Genomic DNA, 26429 nt, shown 5'->3' on the forward strand with positions numbered 1-26429 from the left:
GACAGTCTCCTTTGCACTTTAAACACACAAGAGATAAAAACACATTCACGTCAAAAGCAACAGCTCTTTTAGACAGACTAAGAGCCTTATGAGAGCAAATATCTTTAGGAAATAATATACAATTCACCCTGGCAGTAAACTGGTACAGAAGCTACTGTATGAGTCAACAGTGCATGAAAGTCAAATATTATCTGGGCAAAGCAGAGCGCCATGAACAGGGCAGTTCAAGAAGCAGACCTGCTGATGGACCCAGAGGTTGAAAAGGGGGCTCATACTGTGCATGAACCAATAAGGACAGATCCCAGGAGAGAAAGATAACGCTGAACCGATGTCTACAAATGTGTGCCTTTCATCCGGGTGTTCCCTGGGTGACTATCTATCAATATCAATGTAGTAAATGCGGCTAGCCACAGAAAAACAGGATCGTTTATAGGAAAAGGGTGTAGTGTTAGATTAAGAAAGGACATGCTAATAGTATTTAAATATGTGATGAAATCATTAATACAATTAAAATACTAAAAAAAGTGGCCCTAGACAAGACATTAATACAGAAAGTGAAATTGACAGATAAATACAAAATGTGAGCTGATAGAAACCTGATGACGAACAATGCTAATGAACAGGAAACTCTTTATTTTAAAGAAAGTTTTGGTCTCCTCCAGTGGGTCGTCTGAGAGCCGTAGGGGCCCTAACTCAAAATAGGTTTTTATCCTTGACCTTGTAATTAATGACAGACCTCTGCGGGAAGATGTCAGGCTGCATTCAAGCTCATAAAAAGTGAAGTACCTTTGGTGAGATGACTGATACAGGAACACAGCTGTAAAAGTGGGATGTTTTAAAAGTGTGAATTTCTAGTTTCTTCAAACTATTTCAAATGTTGAACTTGCAGAATAAGCAAACAGTGTGGCCGGCATACCCTAGTGACAAAAAAGACTATTAGATAGAATGATGAAAAGAAGATTGAAGAAGATGAAAAAAGATTGTAATAATGGATTATAACAAATGAGATTCAAATGTACTTATCTGGGACTCAACAATACATGGCTCCCATTCAATGCCTCTCCTAGTTTTAAAATGACTACACAGTGTGAACTCTGGAGATTTCTCAGCTGACTGTCGCATGTGATGTGAGATCAGTCCAGTTCTGCCAGCTTGTGCCTCTGGGTCTTGGGGAAAGATGGTGGTGCTGATGCATGGTAGATCTTATGGTGGGTCTTTAGCTGTGACGCTGACAGGTGTTGACAGCTTTGTAAAATGAAAAAAAAAAAAGTGAATTCCGTGAACTATGGCAGAAAATATAACAGAAACTCAGAGCGACATCAGCTTCAGCTTATCAGTGAAAGTAGAATTTCTGCAGACTCCAACAAAGAGTGAAGCTACAAGGGGAGAAAGAAAAGCCCAGTCTGTGTTTGCTGCTGCTGTTCTGGATGGGGCAACAGGCCAAGATACCTCCAGGGAACTCACACCTCTGAAACACAATGAGAGGGATGGGGGCTGAGCTGCCATCTGTAACTTATCTGGAGTCGGGCATTTCTTTGAACGAGGTAGGTTAAAGCTCTCACGTCAAAGGGAGCACAACCTGATGCAACAGGCCTGTCAGCTGAATTGGGATGGGACTTAGCTGTCACTGTGAAAGCAGGCTGAAGACTGCACAGAGGCCACTGTGGTCAAAGGAGGTGAGTCTAACTTGTCCAACATTTCACTACAAGGCGTGCTCGCTCTTCGTGCACCACCACACGTATGCCCCTCACCCGAAGGAAGCCAGCTGGGGTGTTTCAGCGCTTTAGAACAACTATCAAAGCGCTGCTGTAGGTATTCCTTCTCCCATGTGGATGCAGTGGCAGTGAAAGGGAGGGTAACCCACAGCGTGTTGGACATTTGCCAGGCTGACAGATCAGGCAGATGGAGAGTGTGCCCAATGAGGAGAGGCTGAAGTAACAACCTGAACACAAGCTGCCTAAACTTACTAGTGCTGCCTGCCAGATGAGGCACACAAAATGACATCGCTACCGTGGAGCAAACATGGAAGAACAGCAGAGCCCCTGAAGCCACGAAAGGTCAGCCCCAGAGACCAGACTGACTCTAGTAATACTCCTGGAGCGGATACATCACAGTATAAATGATACAAACTTTAAATCAGACATGCAATTGACTAATTATTGCTACTCATCTGGTGTCACATGATTTTGCATTATTAAAATGATTATATTCTTCTCACGTACTTCAGAACATTCATCTCAATGTTTTCTTATGGTATCATTTGAAATGTAGCTGACCCAGTTATTTGCCTGAGAGGATTTATTTTTGTATCTATCCCAATATATGCATGCAGTGTGCACATGCATACATGTATGATGCTATGTGGGTTAGAAAGCTCTATATATGACCTGGATTACGAGGATTGTACATCGTTGCCCGAGAACAGGTTCTGCTTCAACTGAGCGATTTAGCCCGTAGTTGTCAACTGTGCTTCTAAAAAGCTTAATATACATTTACGACAACTTTCCCTTTTTATATTCTCCGCAGGCTGTGTATTGGAGTGAGAGTACAATTTTGACAGATGGAGGACGAAAAAAAGAATCTGAAGAACTTCCCTTGGGGACATCTTAAGGGGATTCATTTCATTCTTTGACTGCATTTCTAAATAGAGGGAAATGAAATGAGCTGACACATCAAACATTATCATGCCAAGTTGAAAGTGGAGTTAAGCGCTTTATGTCTACCTCTCCGATTTGAAGAAACCCTTCCAGTGAACTCTTTCAGGCTATATTTTACATACGAATGTTCTCCATCTCATTGCCTGTCTTGTTTCTTCAGATCTTTCAAACAACGATATTAAACCACCATTATCACTCATTTACAAAAGCTTTGTACTATTTCTGAAACAATCTTTATTTTATAGCCTGGTAACCTTTGGGGTGGCCAATAGGTGCATTTTAAGGTCTCTAAAGAGGATGTCAATCAGCCATAGTAGCCTAATAACTAGAGCAGCCTTTATCTGATTGTCGGAAATGAGAGGAATGATGAAGAAAATGACAAATGATGAAGGGAACCTCAGCTGCTGTTCACATTCAAGCATGGATTTCCGCAGCCCTCAGGCTGAGGGGGGATGTCAAGAGGAGGATTTGAAAGGAGCGGAGAGTGGAGGGAATAAAGGCAGGGTCTTGAGAAGGCATGCCGAATAGTGAATAGAGCCCAGACCTTTTGAGAAGTGAGACAGTTACCTTCTGACTGATTCGCTTCATCTCCATTGGCATTGTTTATTTATGTGGCAGATGGGTTGCATAAATGTCATTGTGGACCTCGCCATTATAAACCTAACTCAATTAGCCAGCCGGGGTGTTAGCAGACACTTAGCCGGATCCATCGCAGCAAATCACAACGGGCAGATGGGTGATATTTTTCATTTTGGTGGCTAAGGCTCAAACCCATTATTTGTCCTTGTTTGTGTGAGTGCCTGACTCATTGAATAATCACTTTGATTAATAAAACCAGTCTCCCAGGCACAGTGTTGTTGGCTCACACTGTGCTATGAAACCAGAAGAGAGGCTCTCTGGTACACTATGTGTTTGGTGGGTCCTTTTTGTATTTTTACCAGCTAACATTGTTACGAGTAATGTTACAAATGTATCATTAATGCTCCGAGCTTTAACTCAAATGACTTGGCTCATCACATCATGTTTTTTCCAACTGTCACTTTCTGTCTTCCGCCTCTAACCTGTCATCCCTCTCTCTGACTCTCGCTTCAACATTTCCCTTCCCATTGTCCACTTACCTGTGTTCTGCTTAATATATCTTTATTTCGCTGGCCATCATCTCTCTTGCTCATTTTAAATATTTCTCACGTCTCCTCTTCATCTACATATCGGCCTCCCCTCCCCGCCTCCTCATCCATCGCTCACTTCATATCGCCCCCTTTCTCTCCCCGCCAGTGAGCCCACCCTGGCAGCCTTGGCCCTCTTAAATGCATCATTTCTTCCAAGAGATATCTTTCTGCATTGACCTCTATGCTAGCTGGCTGAATGCCATCTCCACTCAATGGACTCATCAATCCATCTTGGTTCTCGGATGGCCTTGATTTTATTGTCTCACACAGCCCTCTGTCATCCTGTTCATCTCTCATCCTTAATGTCATCCTTTCAGATTTTAACATGTCTGCATTTTCTGAGCACACAAAGTTTGATTACATTGAGCTGGAATGGCAGAGTCCAGGTGGGCTATTGTTATCAAGTCCTTGCCGGGGGCCAATGGATGCGCAGTCATTGATGTGCCATTTTTGCAGAGTCAATCATTGGGTTCAGGAGGAGCAGCTACTCTGAAACAATTTATTTTTCTACACATTATTACTGGTGATTGATTGGACGCTTTAATGCATTGATGCTTTACGTTAAACGATGCTCAATCAAGTTCATCTGCCAAAATCACAGGCATTGTCACAAAATACAATAACAATGTTCATTTGGCGCATAACACCGGCTCCTATATAATAAGCTTCATGACGAAGTTGCAGAGACTCTCTATGCACTGATTTGACCTGAGCTAGTGAAGGTTGCAGGATCTATGGACAAATAGTAGCCTTGCCTATCTATTTGTACTTTAGAGTAAAACCTTCTACAGCACAGAAAGTGAATGGATAAAAACATATATTTCTCTGACCTCTATTGTTTTTGACCAACTGATTCTAACAATGCAAACCTTTAAAAATAAAAAAAACATGATAAACTATGAAGTGAAAAACACCTGTTGAAAGCTAACTGTCCTCCAAATCACGTTATTAAATCCATTATAAATGATCATCTTTGGGGGAAATTTCATTTGGAAAACCACATTAGAAGAATGTCCAACACTTCTATTACTGCAGTTTTAGAATCTTTCATTCATCAATTCATGGCTACATTGCAAAGCTAAAGACTTCCTGTAGGTCTGACCAGTACAGACATATCAGGTAATTACTTACTTGATGCCTAATTCAATCTTTCAACATATTAAATAATAAAATCCTACTGAAATATTTCCACTGATAAAAACCCGTCAAACAATGTTGTCAAACTCAGAGTCGTTGAAGATACTGTAACATCGTAAGAGCCAGTAGTGGTCAGCTGGCCGTTTGCTAGCATTACTGTAGCTTTTGTGCTAGCTCTGCTACCCTTGATAAAAGCAATGGCTCCCTTGAGATGAGTTTAGCTAAATACTAAAGAATATGTTAAATAGACACTTAAGATGTACTGAATATCCAACTCATTTCTTTCGAAATTCATTCTGATTGCTTGGTTATTTTCTCTTCTCTCCGGGAGAGTGAGGTCATGAGGAGAATGAATAAATGCATGACCATTTAAGCGTTGTTTCTTATTTGCTGAGAAATGCCTTTATGAGGCAATTGCAGATCAATAAGTACTCTGCCACGCTACGTACAGAGCAACTTACGGGCAGGTCTGGGAGCTTTCTGTTATATATGCGCATGCTAAATGTCAGTCATGCTTCCCCAGCACTCCGAGGCCATTATGAGCATTTGCTCTACACTATTTATAGAGAGCCTCGGCATGTTTAGTCATGAAACACCTGACCCTTCAAATCAGAGCCCACTGAGTCGAGCATTGGAGACTTGTATCATTTTGTTCTAGTCCCTAACAGCAGCAGCATATGCTGAGTGAATTTTTGAAATGATGTAAGAAAAAAAGACAACTAAAAAGGCGTATGCAGCCCCTGTAACCTTCACCTTCATCTCTTTGCTCTCCCTGGCTGAAGGTCTTTCAGTTCCTGACACAGCTCCTTTACAGTTACAAGACGAGACTGCTGCACACACAGGGGCGTGTGTTTGTGTTCCTGCCACAGAATCAACCCTCAGGTTTAAACTATCCATGGATTTGTTCTCCCCAGCGACCTCACGGTGCTGAGCAAACTTCACAGACAAGACACAGAGACGGAGGGCACTCACTGCTCGTACAGCTTCTTTGCTTTTAGCTTGATTCAAATCATGTTCACTCGTAACATTATTTAAAATGCGCTCTTGGCATTTTAACACCCACTTTAAATTTGTATTGACTACACTTTTAGGTAGAAATGAACGTGAAAAATCAAACATGCATATCATCACGACACAACTTAAATCTGTTTTTTGTGAGGATGGAATGAAAAAGGTACGAGAAGCCACATTTATTTAATGAAATCAACATTTGCTGCAGAGACTTTGCAATGGTTTTGTAATCGCTGTTTTTTTCTGCCTACAAAGGCAAAATGGCATTTAATTGCTATTGCAAATGTACATCTGTGTGACTGCGAATATAAATGAGACTGCTGTGCCTCTTGTTCTCATGGTAACACAAGTGGGATGTGATGCGTTGATTGACCTTGGGGGTGTTGAGTTTCCTGTTCCACACACATTCAGCAGCAAGGTGAGTCTCTGGGTGTTGGAGTTTGTCCTAACACTGTCACACGCTCCTGTTGGCTCATTTTCTCAGGCTGCATATATATTTGAAGAAGTCTAAATAGTGTACTGTATGTGATGGGGAAACAAGCCTGTCAGAAAAAGAAATTGCATTCATTTAATTCACTGCACTTATCTTATTAGAAAATTACTACAATCATTCAGGTGATCATTGTGTAATGTTTCAATGCACACAAGCAATGCATTAAAATGAAACGTGGGTCAGTGTGTGTTGCTATGGAGGTACGTCAGCAGGCCTGTGGGGGGCACTCCAGCACTTTCCCCCCTCGTCTGGCCCTCAATCTCTTCTGTTTCTCAGCTTTCCCTCCCCATTTTCTGTCTTCCTTTTGTTCTGTGACTCTATCACTCCTCCTCCCTCTCTTTCTCCTACTAATGCGCTCTCTCATCACTGCCTCTCTCTCTCTCTCAAAATCTTCTATCCTCCCTCCAATATTTCTCTTTTTGGTGAACACCCATTTTCTCTCCTTCACTCCCCTTCTTCTCTTTCCCTAATGCTTATTTCCGTTGTCTGTCTGCAACGTTTTGTTGAGTTTTCCTTTTTATCGATACCTTCCTCCCCCTTCACATCAGCATGAAGTAAAAAGTACACACATTAGCAGCAAGGCATTATTAACTTGACCTTCCCTCTGCTGGGCCTCTTTCTCATTCATTGCATTTCCATATTGCAGCAGGACACAATTAGTATGGCTATCCGTACAAGCATTATCAGGTTGCCATTAGATGGGAAAAAAAACATAATAATGGGAGTCTGATGACACTAGGCGTTTTTTTCCCTCTGCGATTTCACAGCGAGAGATAGAGAGTTTGACGTCAGCTCATCAGACATTCCACTGATCCTTGTTCATTCAACGTGTTTAATCCTTGGGCAGCTCTGAAAAGATAACTGGCTTTCAAATGAAGGGAATACATTTATGTTAAGTGGCCGGAAATATGTTATATGTTTGGAGAGATACTAAAGAAAAGCTCTGTGACTCAATTTTCCCATGAATTCATCACCACTCTCTTTTGGTAGTACAAGAAAAGGACACACGTATTTAAGGATGTCTGATTCTGTTTCAATTCATTTACAGATTCATAAACAATTGCCCAGCCGTTTATTCTTGTTGGAGCTCCAGGCTTAAAAGTGTCTTCTCAAGTAGACAGATATTTATCTAAAAAATTTCACCATGCCAAGTGTATTCATTCTTGCCAGGAGTTGTAATCGAGTTGACAACATCTGCACTCCAGGGATTAAGTGAAAGAACAGCCAAACGCTGGGGAAGAATCATATCCAATCAATCTGCCCGTGGATAAACAGAGCCACTTAAAAGTTTGATGTGACTTTCCTCTGTGCAAACCGAATGTCAGCGGTACCTGTGGCACCCAATATATTTCATTAAAACATTATTGATTTCTCCTTTGTCACAAATTATAATAAAAAGCAGGCCATGTCAAGAGAAGGTAATTAATGATTAGGCCTTATATGTATTACTTTGTCAGGAAGTGACTGATGGCCACTTGATGGCTGATAGCCATGACCTTGGCTGGGGAGATTACCGGCTAGATGGCAGACCAAGGAGATAGGTTGCATGAAGCAGCCATTTCTTAATGACTGAGTTACATCATATCACTTTCATAGCTTATGGCTTCATGCCCCAAGAACACACAGACAATTAATCTTTAACCACTTCTCCAAGTTTAATTTCATCAGGAGCCACCGACGTATGGCTACATTTCTTTAATATGTGAATGATTAATTCATTTTAGGTTAATCGCTTTTAATAACCTAATCGATTAAGAATATATTTACTCCAAACGGTGTGGTATTAAGAGTCAGAAAATATATACTTGCTTTGGTGTAGTAGGGGGTTGCGTCACAAAGCAGTGCCTCAGTCAGCACCAGTGTTCCATAAGTGCTGAATAATCACTTTGCTGTGCACACAGTGGCGGTCCTGAAAGCTAGCTAACCTTTCCGACTGAGCAACCAGATGTTACGCTTCACTGACTCAGTCAACATAAAGTAATGCTGTAAATAAAATCCCATACAGTGCAAACATTACACCATGTCCAATACATGTGGCTTTACCTACATTGGATGACTGATATCATCCATATTAGTTTTTTGAGCTTCAGACTTGTTTTGCTGTATATCTACTTACTGATGGGAACATGGATAGTAAATAAAAAATGGGCATCATCACTGTGACGTCAACCATTCATTTGTGGCACAATTTGAAGCATCGCATTTGGCAATGTGTGTTTTGTTTTTGGCAGATTTGACACGAGAGGATTACGATAGGGACAACGAAACACAGAACAAGACATGTTAATGCTTCCAAAATGTCACAATTACCAGCCATGAACTGACAACACAGCGTGAAAGTGTTTTAATTCTGAGTAAAGGACGGACAACACCTTGTGGAAGCTATCTGTTAATCAATCAATCAATCAATCAATCAATCAATCAATCATATTATCATATTACGCCCTAAAGCATACAGTGCTTTGTTGTCTATTTTATTAAAAATAAACATCCTGCAATGTTTCCCATGGTAATGAACAGAGTGACAAGTATGGACATTTTCTTAGACTCTTCTATACAATCGTAGTGCCAGACCTGCCTAAAATGCATCTAATTCATGTCCCCCAATAAATCACAATAAGGGACTTTACTGGCTATATTGAACATTAAGAGGTTGTCTGGCCATTGGCGTCACCTTTTTATGATTGATCCAGTGCAAAATATTACCCTGTCCAATAATCTTTTAGGTTCTTTCATTTGAATTTGCATCCCTCGTCCTCATGTGTAACTGGTAAGATTTATAAACAGTAGCGGGGAATAATTTAATATAAATATCTCACGCAGCACTCTGGAGGCAGTTCTGTAATATCAGCAATTCAGGGTCCAGTTATGAGGATAATTTATAATGTACACAATAGTTCATGTAATTAAGAGCAAGACAGGAAAGTCATTTGGAGACTTTACTCCTCTGCTAATTTAGACAAACTCACTATGGGCCTGTCATTTAATGAATGTGATGCTTTCACAAATCTGTAACTGGTCATTTGAGCCACACTTATCTATCATCAATTAATTTACGAAAGAATTACAGAAAAGAAAAGGAATATTCATCATTTATAATATTTAAATGATCATTAACCATGTGCAATGCTCAATTTGCAAAAGAAAGGAGACCCAGTAAAATTGAGCAAGGGGCAGTTCTGCACGCTGGTTAACATGGAAGAGTCCCAGAATACGGATCAACTGGGGAGAGAGGCAGAGGTGGATAATGTCCGCCATTCAGAGAGGGATTATTTTGTCAAAGCATGGATCGCCTGCCAATACACAGGCCCACATGGTGCGGGGCTTAGACAAAAGCGTTGAGACATTATTTTTGAGTTATCACTGTGCGTCATTCTACGCTGAGAGGAGGGAGCGTCGGGTCAAATTAGTGGATCACAAAGTGCATTTGAAATAGCCTCTACAGTATATTGTTGGATGAGAGTTACTTTCTTCTGTGTGTAGCTACATTACAGTATGTGTTCGGTTTGATTCTATAGAACTTTTCATCATGGACAATTATTCACAGGCTTTCAGCTTCAAATACAATACAATATTCACACCACCATCTGAGCAGAGGATGTTGTCTTTACAAGCATCGACAGCATGAACATTCACTGTTGTTTCAGAAGAATATAATGCTTTGCTTCAAAGTGCTCTTAGAACAGGGGGGGCAATTTATAGAAACACATTTTTGGAAATCCTGTTGTGGAAAGTGATTAGGTATTCCTGAGCTGTAGCCATACATCCAGTCTCACTTCAATCACATATAGCACTGCATGCACCTACATGTGTATCTATGAATATATCACAAAGGCACATTTGGAGGGGATAGGTAAGAGGCTGTAGGTACTCTCCAGCAGGCAAGTATAATCTCTACTATAAATCTGTAGCAGAGCCGCTCTGCTCCCAGCAGCTTATCCAGAGCCCGGCGTCATGAGTAGTAGGCTCGTGTAAAACAAAATGCCACAGAGCAAACATTACCAAAATGTCCTCGTCCGTAGCAATTTCTGCAATTACATGCAATTTAAGTTGGAGTAGAGATTACCGAGGTCAACATAACCCCATATTACAAGAATGACAGTTCCAGGAATGTAAAAGCCGGGGGACCCCTGTTCCTGGGAGGCTATTTGTTAAATAACCCTCTTGGAGTTTTTTGAAGCGTTTTTCTTACAGCCACAGAGGGAAATGGAACAGATTGTTCAACACTGTGTGAATTGAATGTTAAGTCTTTGGCAGCTTGTTTCATTTCAAGTTTAACCACGTCGACAATTTTATTTAGTTATTTTTAATTCGCCATTTGGATCATGAAAGCAGCAAAGAAGAACACATTTTATAATTGAAGGTAGAGGTGGTAGGATTTCTCCTCTCATATGCTTTGTTAAAATAAAATCAATTATGTGTGATTAAAACAACCCAGCAGCCGCCGGTCTCTAAAGCAGGAGGTGATTTAGAATTATCTGTCAGAGAAGAAATGGCAGAGCGCCATCCTTGTGTGGTGGTGATGAATCTGGTGGAATACAAATGGAAAGGAAAAGCTCACACACACAAACAGCAGGGATGTTTCTGCAGAACACGCAGCTTCACAGTTCTGCAGACTGTCCGAAAACCATGCAAGAAGAATTGAAAGCTTCAAGTTCATCATACCTATTTTTTGTCATTCCCTACCTTCACTGTGAAATGAACCTCTTTGTGTTCGCTTCTTGTCTGTCATAACATTCCCATTCTGTCCCATAAAAGGTTGAGCGCTCTCCCCCATCCTCCGCCTCTCTTATCTTTAATTTCAGCAGCTACACTATGCTGTCATGTGTAGCTAGCACTGAGACAAAAAAGCCTTCTGGGTGACATTGTTTTGAATGTGCCCAGCTCAAACAGACTCCCAGAACCTACTGAACTTTCGGCGCAAATCTTACAGTCAGTCTTTGTTTTTGTGAAGTGCAGAGACGTTCCAAATCCTCGACTTTCTCTGCAGACCCCTGCAGCGTTGTCAAGCAGTCAAACGTGCATACAGTCAAACGTGCATACAGATTGTGCCAATGTCTCACCGCAAATCAAAGCTGTATGATTCCATATCAACACATTTTCTCATTTAAATTGGTTCGTGGAGTTCTCCAAAACTTAAAGAAGTTTCCCACATGGATTTTACTTTTTGCCTGAAGCACACATAGCACTTCATTCTGTGAAAAACCACTGCAATGATTCTGGCAAACAAATACCATTAGCTGCTAATCATTCAGAACACTGAGTAAGTGCTGAACAAATCAGAGTCCTCAAACAAACATCTAGTCATGTTTGTTTTGTCCTGTATGAAACAACAAACCTGTGGTTATCCATGACATTAACTCAGAATCATTTTCAGCCAAGGCTGAGTGGAAGGGAATCTGGGGTTCTCAAAGTCTAATTGAAAGAAATGCATTTCAGCAGGGCTCTTAGCCGTCCTGCCTTTTAGTTGAAAGTCTGTGCTCTGAAGTCAGCAGGTAGGCTGTCACACTTCTCATGCTTAGCTCATTAGCTTAGCTGTGTCTGCCAGACAGAGACGGGGCTCTGATTACATGCCAGAAATCAAAGTCAGTACCAGCCAAAGTGACTTTATTGGCAACTGGCTATACAATATGTTTGTTCACACCACGATAGTTGGCTTAGATACGGATGCTGAGATTCTGCTCAACGCCTAGCTGTAAGAGCTTCAGGCGAAGTTGGCACCAATGTACAGTATGTGCTCTTGCATGGGAGTATATTCTCCATGCTGATCTCCTATGAGAACACTTTCCAGCCAGCCCGAGTGTATTTTGTATTTGTACCCTACATGGCTCCAAGAGCTTGCTGATGCACACCAGCTCTGTGACCTGTGGCTCTGCAGTTCACTTGGGTTTTTTCCACATTGTGAACTTCACATCTCTGCACAGCGCTACTCTGCTCTGGTGAAGCACACATCATGTTTTCCCGAGAGATGATTTTTTTTCCAGTAACAAGAGAAGTCATTCCGCATGTATTGTGCCAACTGTAAAGTTATGGAAACAGAAATATAATGCTGCTTTCTCAATTAGGTGGAACTGCAGAATGAATGACTGTTTAATGGATATGACTTCCCTATCTTGTTTTCAGCACAAAGAGATTTGTTACACGGAATCACATTTATTTCAAATGTGAACCTTACGATTAATAGACAGCACCAAGACAATTATAATCCGTCAAGTGACATTTTTTAAACGGCTGGATGTAATGAATATCCGGTGTCAACAACTTAATTTGTTTTTTTACCAATGGAATGCAAACCCTGCGAGTGGTAGATTAGCTTTTGCAGACCAAAACGGTGATGAGCGTGATGTTTTTATTCAATTATTGGATTAAAAGAAATTCCATAAGAGACAATATAAGCTGTGTGTTGTGCATGATTTCAATGAGATATGGTGATTTGTCAAGCCACTGGGAGTGTTGTTATTGGCTGTATTAACCTAATTTGTTATGCAATTTAACAAAGTTAGGCAGGGATTTGTTGATTTGAAGCAGCTTTAGTTGACAAAACATGTGTTAATTCTCATCACTTGTGAAGCCTTAGTGCACTTAATATTCTTCAGACAAAAATCCTACCATAAAAATGTCAGACGGAGACTGTCTGACCCGTGGCCTTCCCCGGACAATAACAAGGTCTCCTGTGTGCCACGGACAGTCTCTCTGCTGTATCTCATTAGAAAGCGGCTTTCCTTCCTCCTCTCTCCTGTGACGTCACATGCAGAGAATCTGTGTGCTCTCTGCATGATCCCAGAACGTCCCTGAATCTCTAATATGAGCTGGCAGTTATGCAGCATGGTCTACAGTACCTCTCTTTTCCTCTGCTCATAATGCATACTATTAGCAGTGGCAGCCCCATATCCATACAATGAGTTGTAATGGCCAAATGGTGACTCACTCCGTTCAGGGTCCAGACATGATCACAATGCCCACCTCCCTTACCCTGGCAGACAAAGACATCACAAAGACCAGAATAGCTGACCGATAAGTGGCCAAGAGTGATGGAGAGGTCTAATCCACACATTCTGTTTGAATTGTCAAAACCAAAAAACAGAAATATGATGAAATGTAGGAGCAAAAAACAACAATAGCCAGTCCCAAAAGGAGGGAACATTATGAGAGGAGAACAGCTCATTAGCTGCTCCTGTTTTGGCTGTTGAAAACAATGTGTCACTACACATTTCAAAATGACATCCTGCTGAGACAAACAGAAAACTCTTCTCTCCTGTGCTGAAGAAGCATAATGCCACACAGACGGCATACTCTTCAGTATTTCCCTCCCTCTGAAAAGTTTTTTTTTATTTTCAAATAATGTAAGCGTGTTATCTATGTGTACATGTACAGAGCTTACAGGCCCACGTAAGGAGCTTTCATTTGGCATATTTAAACTATCATTTTCTTCAAAAATAACATGAACTAAACAAACAGTTGCAGAGGTTCAAAGCAGTGCTTCTAACCCCGGCTCACTGATCGAAGAACATGAAAAGGGGCCCCAGGAGATGGTGGGTTTCACATACCAGTGTGATTTATGGTCTACCATAACAAATCAACAAGTTTAACTTTAATTGTTTTCTTTGCGATGGGAGGTGGGGTAGTTAATAGAGAGCAGTGATTGATGGCACAGGGCACCGTGTTTGGCTCGGCACTTTGTCTTTTGCAGTGCAGCTCACGAATTGGACCAGTTGATAGAAGCAATTAATTTAGGGGGATTTTTTTTTATTTCGGAAATATACAGGTCCGAAAAATATCCTGCAAATTCTACTATTGCTGTGTCGTCCAACGGTAAGTGGTCCTCCAATCTTTTTTATTTTATTGTTCTAGGGGAGGAATATATAGTATAGTTCTTCGATTCTTTAATCATCTTCTTCTTATTTCACCAAATAGTTTGGCTCTCAATAATTTCAGCATACTTTCAGCTATAGAAACCATTCAAATATCAAACTATTCAGCCTTTTCAGCACATGATGGGAGAATTATAATTTATACTTTTTGAAATATTCAGCTTTTTAAACTCTTTTTTGAACATGTAACTCAATGAGAGGAACCTTCAAATCCTCTTTTACCTACACCTTGCGCCAAATGCTACTTCTTCCACATACTTTCAGCTAGAGACTTCATTCCAACTTTAAAATGATCACAATACCTTCAGCTATAAAACGTATTTTTCAGATTCTTGATATCTTTAACTGTTTTTGACTTATCACTGTTTAAGTGTTGGTACATTTTCAGGCTTTTTTAGATTTTATAATGGGTGTCTATGGGCTTCAGGGCTAGAGTGCATGACATCATCACTTAGAGTGTAGAGCAGGGGCGATCGACCGGTCGATCGCAAAGGTAGTGTGGGTAGATCGCAAGGCATTTATTTTATTTATTTATTTTTTAAAGTTAGCCTATCATCCATCCTTACTATGGCATTTGCCACTTGATTGTAAGCCAGTCTGAGATCTCATCTTCTCTAACATGCAGTTCACCACGCATGGTCTGCAAATCACAGACAAACTGATTACCTTGTTAGCCAATTTATACAATTCTACTAAAGAAAGGGTATAAAATGTATAGTGCCATACGGTTTCATGCAGTTATGCGTTGCACCGGCTGCACCGTCGATAGTTACGCCACTGATCAGTTCATTGGGGTTCCCTGATGCTCACTTTCTGGTAATTTTTTTGATAGGAGCCATAGTTTTTTAACAGGTGGCAAAATTGTCAGATATAATCCTCATTGCATTCTTAATAGGACTCAGTTCTACAGTTGGTAACCATGGTGTTGCTGGGCAGATTGGGGCCGCACACCTGAGTGACATCATGTAATCAGAGCAGACACGCCCACAGACAGACTGGTACACGCACACACAAACACTGGATGTTAATACTACATATTTTCGCACACACACAGCCAGACAGAGACACACATACACAAACAAACACTGAACATCATGCACGCACGCACACACACACACACACACACACACACACACACACACACACACACACACACACACACACACACACACACACACACACACACACACACACACACACACACACACACACACACACACACACACACACACACACACACACACACACACACACACACACACACACACACACACACACACACACACACACACACACACACACACACACACACACACACACACACACACACACACACACACACACACACCGTTTTGAAACTCTAGTTAGAAATGTAAGAGGTTTATTTCTCCTTCAGAGCACTCCTTGTACAGCACATCTCCATGGAAACCTTTGATCTCTGGGCTCACGTAAACAGGTGTTTGATAACGTCGTCACCATGGTAACCTTTGATCTCTGGGCTTACACACACAGGTGTTTGTAAACATTCATTCACTACTACTTACATTTAATATCTAACTCCTTCAGCCTACTTTCAGCTACAGAAACCACTCAACTATTAACTTATTCAGCTATTTCAGGACATTGAGGCTATACATGTTGTTGTTTATACCTTTTATTTTAAATATTAAGCTTCTTCACTATTTTTCCTACTCTTCCAGTTTAACATTTCACTTTCAAGTTTCCAACAAAGTCATTGCAATGCATTTGAGCTGTAACAATTTTGATTCAAATCATTTCCCTTTTCTGCATTTCTCCGCTCAGTTCAGCAACACACTTACTTGGTTTTTGTAGCTAAAAGCAACTACAGAGACCATTCAACTAATAAAATATACAGCTTTTTCTGCATTTTCATGTACATTCAGCAAACTATGTTCACAGTTTACAGCATTCACACGCATTTTCTGCAGGAAATGTTTTTTCTAGTGTAAAAAGCATTTCGATGTCCTACATTGCTTTCGTATGCTTTATTGTTCAATTAACATGTCTTTACACCTGTATTCATACAGATTAGTATTTGAGTCTTAATGTAACACTTTATCCGTGTGGGTGACATTTGAGTTAGCTTCTGTTTAAGCTACATTAGTTTGCTAAGTAATTGAGACAACCATTTAATTAAATTCTTTGCTGATGATGCTTCTCCTGGAATACTGGCTGTTAACCATTAATCACTGATGCACACCTAATTTACAAGGACAACAGTGCGGGGCTGGGGCCTGTGCAGGATGGTCACACAGTTACATTAAATCACCATTAGTAATTAGTGAAGCTATAGTGGCACCAGCAGCACCGAGGATATATTGTGATTACACTAAATCACAGGATAATATAAGAAGTATACTGTAGCTGATATCACAGCTGATCAGCACTCCATAGATCACAGCACAGTGCTTTAAAAAGCCTTTCTGTGAGATAATTGTGGCCATGTGGTGTAAAGGTGCCTGTGAGAGCTCCACAGAGTAACCTTGTAGCACCTGCCAGTAACTCGGAGCATGCCAGGGTAGGTCTATTTATTTTTTGCATTTGTTCCAGCCTGCTGGAGACTGATGCAATAGACTGTAGATGATTTACTTCTGTTGATTATTGAATCATGGAGGAAGAAAAAAAAGCTTTGCCGAGAGAGCTACGCCTGAGTTTTAATTAAGTTTGGACAAAAACTGGTCTTTCCTCTGTCAATTCATAAAAATTACCTTCATTGTGAATTACAGTAATGAAATATGATGAGCACAGCTTAGGAGCGTTGATTCTACACCATACAGCCATACAGAGGGGTCGCTTCTGCAGGGTGAGGCCGCTCAGAAAGTTTCTGTTGTTACCATGCATGCTGAAACTGCAAAGACAATAAATCAAACTGAATCGATTGCAATACTGTCTTGGAGTGTTTTTGTAAGCATCAATCTCATTTACAATGAATTAGGACTGCTGCAAATGCTTAGGATGGGGGGCAAACGGAGAGGGACAACAACAAACAAATTGTATTGTTTAGTGCTGGGAAGGTGACCGGCACAAGGGCAATAGTTCAGATAAAAATACACAAATTATTATTTTGTTAGACATTAGTTTAATTAATAGTTTAATTTGATTTGATTAAATTCCAGATCCTCATTAACAATACATCAACACTTAAATGATCAACAATGCATAAAGGACGTTTGAAGAATAAACAAGGCTGAGTTCACATTAAAATGTAACAATATGTCAATGCATTCAGCCTTTTCGTTGCATCTGGGGAATGCAATCACAACATTTGCACTAAAAAGACATACACAACCCTGGACTAAGGTACCAGGGTTGTTTTATGCAAAAATAAACTTGCTTTATCCTCTGCCACACAAAATATACTGCAGGTGGGCCTATGAGCCTATCATGTGTTGCCACCACAACTGTAAGATTGTGGTCTCATGAGTAATAAACAAGACAGTGTTATGTGGAATGGATGCTGCTCTGTGAAGCACATGAGGATTCTTTGGATGTTTCATACTACATCAAAAGAATGTGCAAAATGTCCTTTGCAGACTGGGCGGTCCCTGCAGTTACACTATATAAAACAACAGCAAAGACCAGGTTATACAAGACATGAAATCCCTCATCAATAAAACAAAGAGGTCAAGAGGGGCTTCGGACAGACAAGGGGTTAAGTTTACCCACAGGAAGCTGAACAGAGAGGTACATCATTTGAGGAGAACCATCTGCAAGACAGCGGTGTGAGGTGTAGAGTAGCATCAGGGAGATTATTAGCTAAAGCTGCTAAGGGTCGGTCAGAGGTGGAGATGCATATCAATATGAATAAGCTTCACCTGTAGTAAACCCTGTTTCCAAGGCTTCTACAAACCTCACACCATTTCTTCCACTCCAGGTCACCAGGCCAACCGAGTGGGACCTCTATTACCAACACCTCACAGTCACTTAGCCCCCCACCATGTTTCCTGCGACTCCGTCCTCTTGACCTGTAGTCCTGTTTTACTCCTACTGTTGTAAATCATTCCAGCTTTCTATTACAGATATGGTTTTCTTAAGATGACAGCAAAAATAAATGTTTCAACACAGTCCACACTTCAAACATATTTAGCAGGAAACTGATTTAAAGTGGGTTAGCAAACTGCTCAAAGTCAAGAAAAACATTAATCTGTGTTTTAATTTTCAGTTAAGCAGAGATACAAGTCAAAATAAAAAATGAAATGAACTTTCCTCTGAAGTTGCACATTTTGTCTTCTCTCTCTCCCCCCTCCCATACTTTATTCCCGACCCTGCTATATCCTTATTTGCTCCAAGACTCACTGAAGCTCCATTTGTGAGATATTAATGTTGTATGCAAATGCAAATAGACCAATGGACATGTCTTATTATTGATCCTGAACCCAAAGGGAATGAACAGTGCCGTGCAAACAGACTTTTTCCTACTTCTGGAGAGAATAATTTTCAAGCCCAATCCCCAGGTTGCAAAAATACATACATAAGATGAGTTCAGCAGCAGAAACCAATTACCCCTCCCTCACCCATTCCTCTGCACAACAAACTCTTTTATTGATCCGGTGATAATTACCTCAGTCACATCATAAAGCACCTGGAACAGATTGGTAGCTCAAATCATCGATTACCCCTGGGCTACCCTTCGTCGTTCATTGTACTGCCGCTATACATTACTTGATGAGATCTGCTTTGCAGCTTTGCAGGGATACATTGACAAAGAGGTTTAGTTGTCAATCGCATGCTATCAAAGTCATTTGTCATCTTTTCTTAGTCTTTAGGTTGTCCTGAGTGCCACACCAAACCAAGGTTAACCTACTGTTAGCTAGTGCCTACATCTCTTCCCTAGCACCATAGAAACGCTCATTTAATCTAAAACAGTTTCTGTCCGAAAATGACCTTTCATACAGTATGTGGTTGTGACCTGGGGCCTGCCCTGGCAAGCACCAGCTGTGTGTAATGCTTCATTACACATCTTCCTCGTGGCATGTCAGCGCGTGACCCTGGAACCTCTGCCCAGTAGCCACACACTCGCCCGGACCACAGTCACAACAGAGGGCTGACCTCCAATGAGCCCGATACATTTTGTCCGGGATAAATGATGAGTTTGGAATCTCTGCTCAGCTCTGTATTCGGCTGTCTGGATTTTCCCCAAAGCTTACTAGAAGGTGCCTGTATTATTTTACAAGCTTTAATTTTTTATAGATCACCATGGCAGCCTGTCATGTGTCTCCCTCTGCTTGTTTCCACTGAAAGGAGAACAAGAAGACACACAGGAGATGTTCTGTTTGTAGCAGAGTCGGTCTTAGCTTTGTGCTTGTTCTGGGTATCAGACGAACAATGGCTCCTGGCATTTCCCAGGATTCCTCGTTTTTCAAACACGAAAGAAAATAAATCAGAACTTGAACCAAAAATGGAAACATTACTAACAAAGGGAATTCATTGGATACAAATAATTGTTTTTCACATGCTAACATGGCAACCTTGAGAATTGTTGGCTTGCACTTTAAATTAAATTAAAGGGCAAATATCTCTATAACAAATATTCATTTTCAGACAAAGACAGTTCTTGAGTGGTAGTGGATTCATGAAATACAAACGGATTAATCAGCAAGTCAACTACAGGGAGCAAAGTTCCACAACATGCAATTCTACAACATGTGTAGAGAAAAGGTCAGTAATAGGAAGTATTCCCGTGATATGTAATTACTGTATTTTAGTGTGTGACGCTGACATCCAATGAAAACTCAATTCTGGTTCAAGAGAATAATCACTGTGATGTAATCTCTCATGTACCATAACAAGCTTATCAGATGAATAGTTTATAATGAGTAGCTGTCTTCTGTTTGTTTTGTGAACTAATGCCACTGTGGCATTATCCTTAAAACGTATTCCACCACAAGAGTCACACTGAGAACTGAAGCATAATCTAGCATGCAACACAAAACAGTGTGATTAGACACATAAAAGTCTATGCAACCTCTGTGGGAACCAGCACTAACGCCTGATCTAAATGAGAGTAGGACTTAAATTGTGTTCCTATGAGACCATGTGTTCCTTCACATTATTTCGTAACAAACGATAGATCATATTACACCACAAATAAGCAGTATCAGGCAACATTTGAATAAGATCTAAACCAGTATTATAAGACTACATGAACATTCATCAACACTCATTCTGCGTCATCCTTTGCCTCTGCAGCTTCTCATATTTCATATTGCAAGAAGTTGATATCAGGGCGAAGGAATCAACATGATGTAGCGCTGCCTGTATAATGCAGTTCTCTCCATGCACAAGGTGCCGCCCGCAGGAAGACGAGGGTGAGGATAGAGGCAGGTGTTCAACATGGCCAGGTGGAAAGCAGCTGACACAGTCTTCGCTCCCCCGCGCTATTTGTCACTGTAAATAACTATTGTTTCTTCAATGGTAGGATTGGACAGGAGTGGGGACTTCCTCGTTCCCCTCTAATTTGGGCAATTAAAAAGAAAGGTCATGTGTGGAAACAGATGGCTAAACTTTAACTGTGCGCTGAGTCTGGAGGCTAAAGGAGGCAATTGGCATTTACATGCAGCATTCAAGCACTCAGGATATATGGGAGGGAGATAGAAAAGCACAAAATGACTACTACTTTTATTTACTAGGGGCACCAGTGTATTTTTATGCCTAGATATCTGGGCAGAAAATCCCACAGGAGGATTTCTGGTTCAAGCCTTGTAAATGTTGTTTATACTCGTCTATGTGGAAACAGATAAAATGTTCCCTTTAAGCCATCATTAAGAACTAAAATGTTGATGTAATAGATGAAGAAAACTGACACTATCTGCGTTTAGATTGGTTTTCTATAAGCCTTGCTTTCACTGTGCAATTCTGTCTGCCTCGCAGTCATGTTCCACCTTTCACAATAAAAGCCCTAAATATACTTTGAATGATTGCCTACGAGAAATCATTTCACTAAGACGCATTTCAACAAAATATCCCACAACTCATATAACAATAGCTATCCTTAGGTATCAGCACAACCATAATGATGTCAACTAAGTCAGAAAGATCAGTAAGTAACAAACTTGCATACTTACCACTACCACCAGGTGTTTTTCTCTGGATGTATCATAGCACAGTGGTCGGGGTTCTTTGGGGTTCTTTGGGGTTCTTTGGGGTTCTTTGGGGTTCTTACGGTTATTCCTTGGTTAAGAAAACAGACAGGCTGTTGCTGTAACCATGTTGATAAAAATAACAAACTCATCGATGTTCTTATTACAATTAAAATCAACAGACATGTTAGCTGTGCAATTGTTTTGGAAACAAATGCATTGTGTCCTGTGTTATTGGAAAACCTAATAATAATAATAATAATAATAATAATAACAACAATAATAATATTTGCAAACGCTTAGGGGTGAACGTTTTCTGTTTCTACTTGAACATTTTTGCACGTTCAACAAGACTTTCCATAGAGCATATAAATGATCCCTCTGGGTATATTTGTTGCTTCATATGTTTTTGTAGAGTACAACAAGCTAAAGCTCTCAATTAGTGATATTCAGGTGCTCCATCTATCAGACCCTGTTTTCCTTAATCATCCACTGCAGAGGGACCGACTGTAGACAACAAGCTGACAAAAAACTATTAAACCAACTGAGGGTACATCTGGGAGACGATGGCTTACAGTTTCTGTGCTCAAGGACAGGACAATTAAAGTAGAATAAAGTCTGCTGAAGTTAAAACAGCCTGGTGAACCTCCCAAGAGTAACATAGGAAGCTCGTGTAGGCAGTAAGGTGGGCAGGAACAGCAAACAGAACGTTGTCACACTTCCTCTCCCTGTGGAGCCGGGCTAAAAGGAGGGGAGACATGGATCTGGAAACAGTACACTGCCTCCAGCTTCTGTTATTTTCTACCACAGTCCTTGTGAAATTCCTGCTGATGAGGTGATTATAGTGGAACATGTATTCCTTTCAGTCTGGCTAGTTACTGACAGTGGTTTATGTTTATGTGAGTAGAGATATTTTAATCTAGGGAAAGGTGCTGTTTAGATCTGGGATTTGAGTGTGTATTTTCATGCCAACATCTGACCTTGTTGTACATACAGATGCACACTGCAAACAGTTTTTGCTCTAGGGATTTTGTGTGGGGGAAAGGTTTTTGATTCAACATCCACTGTACATGGTTACTAAGGTTCAATGGGCCTTTTGAAGTGAACATAGAGCGCATAGTGAATGCACTGTGACCAGCAATTTGGTTTCAGCATGCTCATCATTTCACCTAATAACACTGCCGCTATTGGATGGATGTGAGATGAAAGTTTTCTGCTTACTTCAACTGAAGGAACGCTGTCTGTGTGTAGTTACCATCCCTGGAAAAGAGTCTTGCTGTAGGCCTGTCAAGCAGTTCTGATGTGCCTTCGGGGAACGTTAACTTTTCCAGTTTATGGAGCATTTGACAACACTTAGTGGCATTGCCAGGCGTGTTTTTTAATGCAAGGTGCCACTTGGGCGCTTATGCATTCAGTAAGATCGCATCATCTGCTACTACAGCATGTGTGTGTATTCATGAGAGTTTGTGTGTTGACACTAATCTCTGTGAACAAGCCACAGCTTGCCATGAGCGTGACATTACATGCATCTCCTCACTCACCAAAACTGACTGTGGCATCGCACTATAAAAACCAGCGAGCTAAACAAACTGTCCTGTCAAAAACCTGCAGTCAGTAATAGCCCAAAACAGCACAAATACTGGAGCCCGCAGAGAGCGATAACCTGGTAGCTGTGTCTCCAATGTCAACAGATGGCGGATAGATGACTAGATGAGCAGCCAGTCTTCTCAACACTACAGACAGTAACAAGTTAGAAAAAAAAGCATCTCCTCCAAAGGGTACTTGTTTGGCAAAGATAAACAAGCATCTGCTTGGTTCTGTGAGTTACAGAAAATTAATCACTGCGTAAATAAAGTCATGTTTTCAGAAAGCTTCTAAGTTGTAGGATGATTACCCTCAGTATGGCTTATATTAGTACAGTGAGACTGTAAAAAAGTTATTTTCTAATGTATCAGCGCAGCAGTTTGTAACTAGTATTGTTCCACATTTATAAAGAGCCATTTACAATAAAACAATGTACGACAAAGCACAACATATACATTGAAACACTGTGCTTTGCTTATATTATGTGTGGTAATATGAGGGTATGTGAACAACTTCGCTGGGAAAATATGTTATTGTTATGTTGGGGACATTTTAATGCATCTCATTTATTTAATAGCCTTACTGTTTTGTAGTTTTTTATGTACAGAGGGTAGTGTGTTGGACTTAAGACAATTGTGAAGCACACATTTCTGTTCAGTTTTATGCACATGATCAGATGAACAACAAATGTATCAATATTAAGATGGAAGTGTTTAATTTAGAGGGTTCAACCAAAAAAAGATTGTTCTCCCCCTCATCTCCCCTGAGAGGAAGATACAGATTGCAATAAAAGAGGCAGCGATGCATTGTCTCCATGGAGTGTGCACCTCTGCTGATGTCAATTAATACGGTAGAGGCTGATATGGGAATGTAAGAGCTCTCTACTGATGGCTATGAGTGCAAACATGGCCACCTTTAAAGCTGCATTGAGAGATATTTAGCCTTGTGATCAAGTTTTGATTGTGGTTTGAACCATTTAAAAAAACACATATTAGAAGAGGAGCATTGCAAAGCCAAAGCTAATTAACTAATCTAATAATAATGAATACATCTGCATACACTTCACGAGCACTAACAGTATTACTAATTGTAAATAAGCTTGTTGAAAAACATTGAAAAGTAGGCAGCTTTTTTTAATCAGTTGAGCCAGGAGTTCACTATCTGCTAACCACGAAAAATGGGGGGGGGGGGGGGGGGGGGGGAACTGAAAGGAGACTGGTGAAGACTGCCGAAAACTTAGCTAGATAATCAGCTACTTTTCTCAGGACCATCATGAACCACATGGCAGGTAAATATCAACCAAATCTATCAGAAACATGACTCATGGGAACAGTCATTTTGATATATGCTGTTTTTGTAAAAAGTTACATGTAAGCATTTTATACATAGCTAGCCAATGAGCAAGTACATCTCAGGGTTGGGTTACATCTGAAATCTTTCTGTCCCTTAGTGGTAGAAAGACACCTTAATACAGCTTTAAAATACTTAACAGTTGAAACATAAACGTGTTAGTTCTCTCTAGTGGACACACCATGAATAGGCTAGTTATAGAAACCGAAAACACATCATTGGCATTGCATAAATGACTTTTCTTTTCACATATCATGCCATAAGATAGTAATCTGCGATAAGCTGCCAATTTTTAAGACTAGCTCTAATAGTAGCTAATTGTTACTGATGAAAATTACGTTTAGTCACAGTCAAGTCTGGCCACATCAATCTCACACTGGAGGCTTTTATAAGATTTGCGTGAGTGGTACAACGCAGTTCTCCATTCGTTCCCACACTAAGAACACATTTAAATAAGACCTAATTAATGAATCCAACAATAAAACTTGCTTCTATGTGTTTAAGCATTGATTTGTGCGTACAATCGGATAATTAATGAGAGCTTTTGTCACTCCAACAAATCTCTCTCTCCGCTCTCTCCTGGCTTCAAAACCAGCTGCTAACGTCTGTGGCTCCAGTTTGAGCTGAATCACAGCGAATCTTAATTAAAATAGGAATGAAACACCAGGGCCAGGGGATATAAAAAAATGACATCCTTTGATAACATTTAGAGGCATTACTCTAACTGTTAGAGAAAGTAATTTGGGGGAGTAGTTTATTAGCCCTCTGCCCTTTAAGCCAGATATGACCTTGAAGGCCCCGGTACCAGAGGCCCAGCCGCAATACATGATTCATTTAACACCTTCTGGGCCTACAGAAGCACTCGGAGCACATGCACTGTTGATTAAACTCTTTGTGGGAGAATTCATATTTAAAGTATACGCCACATGAAAATTAATGATAACCAGCCAAGCAGCAGAACACAGCACAGAGCCACGATGGGCAATTTATGAGAGATTCACTCCAATTTACAATTTATTCTGTAATCACCACAATGTTTCCTCCATATACAGCATAATGTAATGCACTTCTGTGAGAGAGGGTGGAATTATAAGGAATATGAGTGGGCTACTCACAAAATGATATAAATGTCATTACAGTGCATTCAAGCAGGAAATCTAGCACAGGGAAGTAGAGATTAGCCTCTGGGTGGGAACGCTGCGCATGTGCCCATACCAGGCTAACAGAGTCACTGAGTGAATGAACGGGTGATTGAGCAAACTCCAGTGAAGTTTTTGTATGGCTCTGGATTTAGTATGGAATTTAGCTTAGGGTCTGTACATCTTTGAACTAGATCACAGTGAATTTCAAAGGAGACTGCAATGCCCCGCTTACCGTCAGGGTACCGCCTAAGGTGAAAAAGGAAGACATTGTTGTGTAAATCTAAAGCTGTAAAAAGTAATGCTGCGATTTAGATTTATTCACCCGTTTTTGCTAATGCCTGCCATGGCTTCATCTCGCCAGCCCTGTGTGTTCTGAACAATATCTCCCATTTCACCTGCAGCTTGTTCTTGCAGGAACCCTGCGCACCCAGGGCTCAACACATCACCGGCAGCTTGTTGATGGAAGCAATCCATCACACAGAGTTCAGGGGTTGGACATCAGGTCTGTGCTTCACGGTCATGATCCCAGATCAAACACCTTGCCCCCCCATCTGTCCTAGACCTTCTACAAGTGTCATTTTGCATCTGGCTGGCTGATGGCTCTGTTTATCAACCTGCACAGCACTGTGTTGCTTGTTTAAAAGGTAACTGAGCACACACTGGTTGGTTTGATTATGTTTTTGTTAATGATACAGGACGATTCCACCATTTATGTGAACACTCTGTCCCCTACAATGACAGCTTTTAAAATTATTCGCTGTGATTTTGCATCATTTTCGAAGGTTTAGTGATTTGTTTTATGGAAACTACAGCCTCAAGAGCAGCTAGTGTGGATGTAGAATATATGAGAAAATATGAATAGTTGTTATTAAAATACAGTATATGGTATATATTCTTCCTATTGTTATATTTATG

General features: G+C 40.6%; 1 protein-coding gene across 6 annotated transcripts in view; it reads right to left on the reverse strand.

Moving 5' to 3' along the window:
* adirf (adipogenesis regulatory factor) overlaps positions 1–26429 on the reverse strand; it is a 296791-nt gene that overhangs the window by 40700 nt on the left and 229662 nt on the right. The window contains exon 6 of one of the 6 annotated variants that reach the window (XR_013806650.1): positions 6153–6516. The exons of the other annotated variants lie outside the window; for them this stretch is intronic. The gene's annotated coding sequence lies outside the window, so the exon portion shown is untranslated. Of the gene's footprint in view, positions 1–6152; positions 6517–26429 lie in introns of those variants that run through there. 6 annotated transcript variants of the gene reach the window in all.

This window comes from Notothenia rossii (assembly GCF_949606895.1).
Source record: "Notothenia rossii genome assembly, chromosome: 3".
NCBI classification, from domain to species: domain Eukaryota; kingdom Metazoa; phylum Chordata; class Actinopteri; order Perciformes; family Nototheniidae; genus Notothenia; species Notothenia rossii.